Raw genomic sequence first — 10,655 nt, 5'->3', positions numbered from 1 at the left:
AATATATGAAATAGTTTCTTAATATGGAAAGGTATCCTGTAGTATGAAATTGAAGCACAAAGTATTTATACAGAATACCACAGAACGTATATGCATCTTGGTTATTTCTTTCACATCATGCCACGATATATTAAAATATATTTATATTAGAGAGCTATTCCTCAATATTTGTGTTATGAGTTATCTCTCGATATGAATTTTCATGTTCTTCTTTGATAATAGAACTTTTAGCAGACACATACTTGCCCAGAATGCAAACCCTAACTCTCCCTTTATTGCTAGATGTGGCCGTAAAACTTTAAGTGCTAGCCTATGATATCTGAGAGAAAAAGAAGTATGCACCTTCTGAATCCTACCTCAACAGAAAAGTGTGGCCACGCTGTGTACCCTTTTTCCTTCCCACCTGAATATAGATGAGAGCTCAAGACAGCAGAACAGGTAGATGAAAGGGGTCTGAGTTCTGAAAGCATAGCGCCTACATATTGGTCCAGGGCTGCTCACGCCCAATTATTATGTGTGTGTGAGAAAAATATGTTGTTTAAACAAATATTATGTTGGTTTTCTGTGATAATAGCCAAAGCTATAGCCTAACTAATGCTGGGTGATAAGATTCTAAACTTAGTTTAGTTTATTGTTGGAATGTGAGGTTTTCACTGGAATGTGGAATTAGGTGTCTTCTCAAAGTTCAGATAATTTTTGCAATTTTTTTGAGTTTATTTTGCATTGTGATATGAACTATTTCTTGTCTTATGTGAGCAAAGAAAATATGTTCATACATTTATATAATTATTATGGTTATTCAGAAAATCTGGGAAATATTTAAATAGTTTTTATAGAAGATTGAATTTTGGACTCTCTTTAATTAGTAAACCACCATCAAGAACAAATATACTAGTTCTTTAAGAAAAAAGTCTAACCTCAAACCTTCCCCTACATATTTTCCATCTTCACATCTCGTATGGTTTAAAGAGACCACTTCTTACACTGTCTCCCTCCTCCAGACTTCTTTGGAATCTGTCTCTGAAAATTGCTTTTTAACCAGATGCCTCACCCCAGGGACAGAGCCAGGCCCTGTGAGCACTGGGCATATGTCACCCAACCATATGGCTCATTCACTAATGTTTGCTCACATTTCATTTGGTTTTCCTTTGATTTGAGTGGCTTCAAATTCATGACATATTTCATTATATTTAGGGTAATTATTAGCTTAAACGGTCCATATTTATATATACTACGAATGCAGTCCTCTCTATTGAGACTCCTCAAATGTGGCTGTCGTTGATGGTAAAAATATCATTGGAAACCAAGAAAAAATAAATTGTGCAAAACAATGAATGCCTGCCAAGATTTGTAGGTTTCAAGGAATAATAATTCATCTCTAAAGTACAATATCTCTAGAGCACTATTTCTATACATTCTGAGGATCATTCTTAAAGCTCTGGTTTTTTTTCTTCAAGTCTTAGAACTTTGATTATATCCTGACAAAAGAAATCCATGCTCATAAATTCAATGAAGGATTTGATTCACTCACATGACTATCAGATAATGAGCTGATTAAAGTTTTATAACTACAATGATATTAGCTTATATTATATTTCACTGTTCCAACCTCTCACTTTATAGCTATTATTATGGCTGACAAATTGTTTTAAAAATATAGACAATAAAGCAAACTTTTTCTAGAATCTGGTGCCCAATGCCCAACAGACATAAAAATATGGCTCCTAGGTCCCTCCAAAAGGCTTATCTCTTTTAAACTCATTGCACTGGCATTGGGAATCTAGTAGTTGATTGGAACCCTTGTCGATACTTAGAAAAACTTTATAAATATTTATTTTCATTTCACAAAAGTAACAAGAATCATGATGATACAGATATTTTGTGAAATGGAGAATCTACCTCAAATAGTTTATATATCTAATATTACTTTATTTTTGTTCTTCTGTTTATTGTATGCACTTCACCCCTAATTGTATGATATTTTATAAAAATTAAAATAGGATAAAAGGTGAAAATCTCCTCCGTCTATCCTTTTGATTCCATTCATTCAAAGTAACTGCTGTTAACAATTTTATGCCTATTTAGCCAGGATTTTGCATGTTCTTATTCAGTCATATAGAGAGGTTTATGCTACTGTCTTTATTGATATCGATTTTTGTATACACATATATATTTTGACATTAAGGGCAGGATATGCTATCCATATTGGTCTGCCGCTGTTGTTTTCCAGACACCTTATATCATAAGCATCTTTCAAAGTTAGTGCACATGGATCTTACTCCACCTTTTTAATGGCTGCATAGTATTCCATACAATAGATAAATAACAATTAAAAAATTCCTTCTTTATGGAAATTTAGACTGTTTCCTTTTCTTTCAGTAACATGCAATACAATGATAACATCTCTGTACATATATTTTTATGAATATGCTCTATGTTTTGTAAAGTTCTGAACATATCAATTCAAAAGTATTTTAACACTCATTCAATAATAACTAAAACAAAAATTTACACATTTTTGTTGTTCTAAGGGCTTCTCCCTTAACCATACTTTTCCAGAGTAAATCCCAAACCTAGAATTTTGTATTCATTACAAAGCATTTCAAATGGGTTGTAGAGTCAAAGTAAATATTCCATCAGACAATGCCAAAACACTTCAGAATGACAGAATGCTTAAAATAGAATATTTAAGTTTGAACTTGTAAATGAGATATAATTATGGCTCTCAAAATGCAACCATGCTATAGTGACATGTCCAAGAGTAAATTCTTTCCAGCATTCTTAGTATTGATATAAATGTCCAAGTGGTGAGTATATGTTTCTGGAATGTTTAATGTTTCTGTCAGCAGTTGAGCAGGATTTGTCTTATTTTAGGGAAGCTATGTCATAGGTCAGCTAATACTTTCTTATAGCATTATTGCATTCCCTCCAACAGATTTGATGGGATCTATGAAAATTTTTGCAAAAGTGACCTAAACATTCTAATCATAACAACTTTATGGAACATTAACATTTTAATACAACTTATGTAAGGAAGGGAGAGTTTGCCAGAAACACAGAATGCTCTGTTGGCATACAGCTTGAGTACACTGATTTTTGCTGTAAAGACATTGACTTCACTTAAACTAACTCATGACACATTACAGATCTAGTTTGTTAGCAAAACCACAGTTCATGGAAACCAGATTTCTTCACCACAAAGAGAAATGGAGATTTTTTTTTCTCATTGTAGATAAATAGCCCCAGTTGAACAGATCTAAGAATATTAGTTTTATTATCAGGAGAATCAAAATTATGGATTAATATATCAAGAGAGAGGCAAGGAAGTATGCTTTAACTGTTGCATAAAAGTGTTCACTATGTAGGGTTTCTTCAGTGCCAATGACCATGTGGGATTTATAGAAGAAGAAATTGTATTTGGACTTATATCAGGATTATAGAACACTACATTGTTGGATGAATTTTAGGGAAATCCTACAGATAAATTTTGGTCAACAGTTTACTTGCTAAATCATAATTCATGGAGCACTGTGCCAATTCTTGCTTCTCTCACTTGGAAATTTCTTAGGTGAACATGGCATCTACAGAATTAGTGAGAGGGACTTTGTCAAGAAAAAGTATTTTCTGTTATTGGTTCTTTTTGGTTAAGAGTTAAAGAAAAGTTATGGCAAGAAAGAGAGACCATGATATATCTATTGATGGTGAATGTGCCAGGGTATCATTTAAAGTAGAATCAGTGATTTTGGGGGAAGGAGTTACTGCTGTCTTTGTATACATAAAGGGATTATTCTTAATATGGGATTTATAGCACTTTTACTATGATAAAATATACTTTTTGGAGAGAAAAAGAAACAGGCCCAAATAAATAATATGAAATAAAAAATACCATGACTTTCCTTCTAAAAATTAGAGATCATTCTTCAGAAAGCCTTGAACTATATAATTATGAGCTATATGGTGGCTATTTAATTCCGACTAAAGAAAGTGATATCAATCCTGTCTTCAACACAATTCCAAAATAGAATGTTCATAAACCATTGCAAATACATAGATTATTATATTTTAATTTTTATATACTTTGATGCTTTCACCAAGGGGGCAATCATTGAATTATGCAGCTCAATGCAGACCAAAAGAAACATCTCCATATCTCTTTAATCCAAGCAAAAGAATAAGTGATGAAAACAAAAATATTTACACAATTTTAAAAGCCAGATCATCTGTGCATGTGTCTTACCTTTCTTTTGCGAAGTCTGACTTGGTTATCTGTGGGTTCCTGGGTGGCCAGAGTATCCTGTAAGTGTAAACACTGCACGTCATCTTCTGTCTTGACCTTAGGAGGACTTTTGTTTTGATGTTCTGAGAAACCACTCTTCTCCAGGCCATTTGCAGCTGACATTCCACTGGGGCAGGAAGAAGGCTGCAGAAGGCAGCTTCCAAAATCTGCTTTCAATAATGACCGTCCTCCGTCTGTACAAGGAATAGGCAAGAACTCATCTTGTACTACACTACAGGTGCTTCTTTCATTCTCATCTTTAGGGAAATCAGGTTTCCGTCGTTGTTGAGCAATTACAGCAGAATTAAGCAATTGCTTCTCAGGCACAATATCTTTCACATTCAAAGAATCAAACGCATTTACTTTGGGTGCATCTTTTATTTCACTTAAGTTTATATCATTATAAAGCTCCAGGCTTTTACTTATAGTGTCAACAACTTTTCTCTCCCCACTTTCTTCTACCAGGGCTAAATCAGTTTCACCAGCCACTCCCCAGGAGTTAGGAGAATCTTTGTTACTTTCCATGATAGGTAGTGTCTTCACTAAGGAGCCTGCTCCTTCAATGGTATGTTGGCCTGACGTTTTCTGCCCTTGGGTAGTTGAAACCTGTTTATCATCTGTAAGGTATAAATCAGAATCAGTATCCTCATCAGAAACATGCACTAGTGTTTCTGTGCTGGCTTCCAGGGAAAGAAACTGATCTTCACCTTCACGGTTGTCATTTTCATCCACCTCCTTTGAAATGAGACCCATTGGCCTGCCAGGAAAATCTCTCAGCTCTGGTCCATGACAGCAGTCTGGTAGTGAAACACACTTCTCTTTGCGGTCCGCATTTAGAGTTGCATCCTTTTCCATACTTGCCTGTAAGCTGTCAGCTACTAGTCCATGATGACATGCTGTGTTACAATCATCAGAATTAAAAGGCTGTCCCTTCCATCGGGTCACATGTTCTTCCCAGCTTCTCTTTCTGATAGCTACAGACATGTCATCGTAGTTTAAAAACAGACAGAGAGATACATTCCATATGAGGCTAAAGGAGATGGAACTTGATGAAAGATTATTTCAAATTCACGGATCGAAGAAGGAAGTGAGTTTTGTCATTTCGCCACCTATTAAAAAATTTTAAAAATATATAGTTATGGATACATTTCTAAAGTCAAAATATATCTGGGGGAAAGAGAGCACTTAATCTGTGCTGTAAAAGTTGAGGTAGGAGATTTTCTAAAGTTTCTGTTTAATAACATTTATAGCTCTATTTCTTTATGAAGCAGCCTAATATTAGAAGAAAATTTTACATTTAATGTTTCTTGTCAAAAATCATCAGCAATGCTTTTAAAGGCAGTTGGATTGGTCTACTAATGAATAAAAATATAAATACTGAACATTTAAAACTCCATTAAGGAAATATTTGGAATGCAATACTAAATAGAAGTCACCAGAAGAAACATGTTGCTCTAGCTTGCATGCTTTCCTGATTTACTTTTGTGAACACGGGTCATTAAAGAAATCCATTCGCTGTTTGGTTTGCATTGCAGCAAAGGCCACCAGGGAATTGTTCATGCAAAACTTGAGCTATAGAGACAGCATGTGTAATGTATTAGCGTGTGAAAGAGCTAATACGGATTCCAAATGACCAGGATACATTTACTCCAGGGAGTGACAAAGAAACACAGAATAATCCAGTTTAGCTCATATTAACACACAATTCATGGATAAGGAAGCGTAACATATACCGTTTACAATACTTTAGGATAAATACATCTGTCCTATCACAGCTACTACTTGTTAGCAAGTGATATTGAAGCTTAGAGAAATTAAATAACTTGCCCAAAGTTACACATCTAGCAAGTGGGCCTAGATTCAAACTAGGTCCTGGTTCTAAGGTTCAGGCTCAGACAGCCAACAACCTTCATTGTCTCCTTGGAATTATGAGGTTCTAACTTCATCCCTTCCCTCTGCTCCCCATATGTTTAGTATGTGTAAACTCTAAATGCCTCGTGTAAGTGAACCAAAAGTACAATTGGTACTATTCTTCGGATATTTGAGTCTCATTCTCTCTGGTTTCTAAGGAGTTTAGTTTGTATATTACTGTTAGGATTTGGCCATACAAATTCAAGTACACATGAAAATCATGCATAAGATCAGAATATGAACACATTCCAGGTATCCATCCTTTCGCCTTGAATTATTCAAACCCATAGTTAAAGGAAACAAATTGTACCAATGTAAACTCAACCTATAAAAAATGACTAATCCAAATGTGGTCCTACAATAAAACCAGATTATTGGACTATAAAAGGGAAATCCTATTCAAGAGCAGACACTTTTATTTATTTATTTTTTTGAGATTTTATTTTATGTATTTATTTTTATTTTTTTATATTTTATTTTATTTCAGCATATTACAGGGCTACAAATGTTTACGTTACATATATTGCCTTTGCCCCATCCGAGTCAGAGCTTTGACTCCACAAAAGAACTGTCAACATACAAGTTGGATTGGCTTATTGATTTCAGCCCTAAACAAGATTAACTGCTGTGCTGGTTTTGGGTTGCTTCAGTCTGTTGAAAAGAACTCTGACTCCCCACCAAAAATTTCAAGCTATTATTACTAAGCACATGCTGGAAAGGTAAATACTTTTACCCTATAAAGACTGGTGAAGTTAAGAAATGTACTAGAATTTTGGTACCCTAGCTTGACCAAATATCTTTCTGGTTACTATTTGGTTCCCTCAAAGGTCTGTGGCCATCTTTAAAAATGGTCAGCCTGCAGAGTTTCCATGTTGGCATTCATTTTGCACTCAAAAGAAAATATAAAGTCTCTGAATTCCATGCATAAGTCATTATGGTGTGGGAGGCTACGGAAAGTGGAAAAAACGCATAGATGCAGGCCAGAAAATTTCTGCTTTCATGGGCAAATTTGGGTTGTAATAGGGCAGTTCTGTTTAAGATGCTTTCTTTTCTTTATTTTTGTCCAGTGTAGAAAGAGCAGGCTAAGTGTCATTCCTAAGCAGCATTTACATTTAAGTTGAGCCTGAATTCTGGTTTCATTTCTTTTACTAGGAAAAATATAATTTCATTAACTTTTTGGGAAAAAAGATTACACAAAGATTTTGCCTGTAAGACCTCACAATGATATTATTAACTTATTTCACTCAACCTTGACAAGTAGGTAAGTATTTCTATCACTTCAAGGAAGATAGTTCAACAAGTTCTGAGACAATCTAACTGCAAAGAGAGATTGTAAATTAGATAGATGCAATTTAGCATTAATTCTTTCTGTCCTCATTTCTAATCTAGGTTTCTTGGACATTTATTTCGAAATCACCCCTATAAATATATACTGTCTATTTATTTTATTTTATTTTTTTGAGACAGGATCTCCCTCTGTTACCCTGGCTAGAGTGCAGTGGCATCATAATAGCTCACTGCAACCTCAAACTCCTGGGCTAAAGTGATCCTCCTGCCCTCAGCCGCCCGTGTAACTGGGACTACAGGACCTCACCACTGTGCCCGCCTAATTTTTTTCTATTTTTGGGACAGAAGGGGTCTCATTCCTGCTCAGTCTGGTCTCAAACACTTGAGCTCAAGCAATCCTCCTGCCTCAGCCTCCCAGAGTGCTAGGATTATAGGTGTAAGCCAACATGCCTGGCCAACACTGTCAATTTTTTTAAGACATAAAATTTCCTAATAATCATTATGACCACCATCATTACATTTTGAGTGCCCAGTTCATTCAATGTCATGTGGTTTGATATATTTTTTAAAAACATAATCTCTGCAAGCTTTTCTACCCATATATCCATTTAAATTCTGATTTGTAAGATTTATAGCTAAATCTGCCTCCATGATTAAAAGGCAAAATAGAATATTAACAAATAAGAGCATTAGATTATTGTTGACTGCATATGAGCATCCTGGCCTCATTTTCTATATCATTTGAATTGACTATATTAAGTCCTGTAAGAAAGAGAAGTCTTTGTAGAAGACCTGACTTTCCCTATGAACCTCCTCCCCAGGCTGCCTTATTTAAAATTATATTTCAAACTACTGACTACTTATTTTGCAAATTTCTGTTACATTTCTTTTGTAAGCTTTTTCATGCAGTTTCATTCAGAATGAGCTCAGCTGCTGAGGATTTGGATAGAGGATCTGGAAAAGTGTAGGTCATTTCAGGGTGTTGATTTTATGAAGTGAATTTCCATGGGGATTTTTCACTTCTTAAATGCATGTGTTCAAACACCACCGTATTAATATTACAAGAGATTGTATGTACTTGTAATTATGCAATGATTCTGAAAATACTTGTGAAATGTCCAAATTTGCTTTTTGTGATATTAATACACAGGATGTTTAGACACAAAGTGATTTAGAATTTACTGTTTGGGTTGATTTTGTAACACCACTCCTTAACATAAGAAATTCATGGCATACAGTATGCATTTTAAAAATTAAACAAAATTGATTGCTATTATATTTTAAAATAATAATTGGAGACATTCTACTTTAAGAATCCCTGACCTATATTTGATATCAAACAGGTATGTTCTATTTTGCACTTGCTTCTGAAATACGCATACACCTTATAATTTGGCCTGCCAGTTGTTCTTAGAAAAGAAGCGCTAATGATAATCACTATTGCTGATAGCCTGAGAGAGAACAAGGTGCAGATGAAGTACCTGAGGCTGAAATCAAATGTGCAGTACTGTAGAACTGACAGTAATTAGATCAAAATCACAATTCAACAAGCATTTATTTAGTACCCAGTGAGTGGCAGAAACTTTGCTAATCATTGGGAATATAAATCTAAGTAATATATTCTACCTTTCCTATTGAAGCTTACAATTTTATGGGAGAAACTCCAGTAAACAAGGATAATAAGTACTGTCATGGCCACAATACCATTGGTAGGTGTATCAATATGAGGAACAGTTTGACACTAGGGGCTCATCGATTTCCTTCCCTCCCTTACCTGCTCCTTCCTTCCTCCCTAGTGAGTGGTGTTGGGGATGGTGGATATATTAGGTAGGGCTTCACAGAGGAAGAAATGTCTGAGTGAGATCCTCTGTAGTAAATTTTCTGCCTCCACAACATTCAAATGAAATGGGAATTGAGGTAGTTTCCTTTCAGATGGAAGAAGTCTTTCTTTCTTTCTGGCTTCAGATTTTTACTGTTGTTGAATCACCACTTTGGAAAAGATAGCAGAGGAAACAATAAACTCCAGAGAATTACTTATAACTTGAAAACTCATTAGTTACCTTGGAGGGGAACCACAACATAGGAACATTTCAGAGAACATTGAGGGGAGAAATTTTTCAATGAAAAAATTTTCAGAATATGTCCCAGAATGAATGACCCAAGTCTTTGGATTGAAAGGAACTTGTGGAGTATGCAATAGTACGAGGAAGAAAAATAGACCATGTCAAGAAATATCATTGTGAAGTTTCAGACATAGGAGGTAAGCAAATGATCCTAAATGTTATCAGAGAGAGAGAAAGAAAGAGATTATATATTAAGAATTAGGGATCAGAATGGTATTAGATTTCTCAAAAGTAACAATGGAAATAAGATGACAGGAAAATTATGCTTTCAAAATTCTATGGGAAATTATGTCTACCTTAAAATTATAAGAGGAACCCTATTTTTTTAAATCTCTTCTCAAAAGCTACTGGACAAAAAGGTCCAACTAAATGACAGAATAAACAAAGCCAGAAAGGCATAGCAACAAAGAAGCCAGGAATTCAACACAACAGAATAAAATTTGTGTAGCAGGTCTAGTGGGCAATGATTTCACATAAATTCTAAAGTTCTCTATGAGGCATGTCTTTTTGGAAAAAGAAAAGGAAATAATAGATTAAATATATGACCACATTGAGAGAAATGTTATAGTAAAGTCAAGACAATTTGTGTGGAAGAATTAGTAATAGCTACATAGAAAACTAGGGGAATCAATTATTAACTCTAGGAAAAATAGTTTTATAAGAAAGGAAATATCATAATATATTACCTGGCTAAGCTGTGGCTAATTTAATGCAAATACTATAACTTAACCAAAATTTATGAAACAGAACTATTTTCAGAGCCATTTGGTGAAGGGTGGAGTTAGAGATGGTGGGGAGAATAGTTTTAGAGAGCTAATGTCTAATTTTCTATAGCAGGGAGTTAGCAGATAATGTCTAACATGGGGAAAAAACAATAGTATAATCACATTGTTTAGAAATATGGAGGTAAATATCAGAAGAAATAGCTAAAAATAATTTAAAGTGTGAAGATTTTTTGTGTTATTTTCTTGAGATAGAAAAAAGTCTTTTTTCTGCATCTTGGAAATCATGTTAATTGATAATCTAAGTTTTAATATGTTCTTGGGTAATAATTTTAA

At 34.5% G+C, this 10,655-nt stretch overlaps 1 pseudogene; it reads right to left on the bottom strand.

The window, feature by feature from the left end:
- Positions 1–4,237: 4,237 nt before the first annotated feature.
- Positions 4,238–5,260, bottom strand: LOC105807519 (annotated as a pseudogene).
- Positions 5,261–10,655: the final 5,395 nt, after the last annotated feature.

The sequence above is a fragment of the Propithecus coquereli genome, unplaced genomic scaffold, assembly GCF_000956105.1.
Source record: "Propithecus coquereli isolate 6110/MARCELLA unplaced genomic scaffold, Pcoq_1.0 Scaffold159, whole genome shotgun sequence".
NCBI classification, from domain to species: domain Eukaryota; kingdom Metazoa; phylum Chordata; class Mammalia; order Primates; family Indriidae; genus Propithecus; species Propithecus coquereli.
This window is presented reverse-complemented; position numbering and strand designations above follow the sequence as displayed.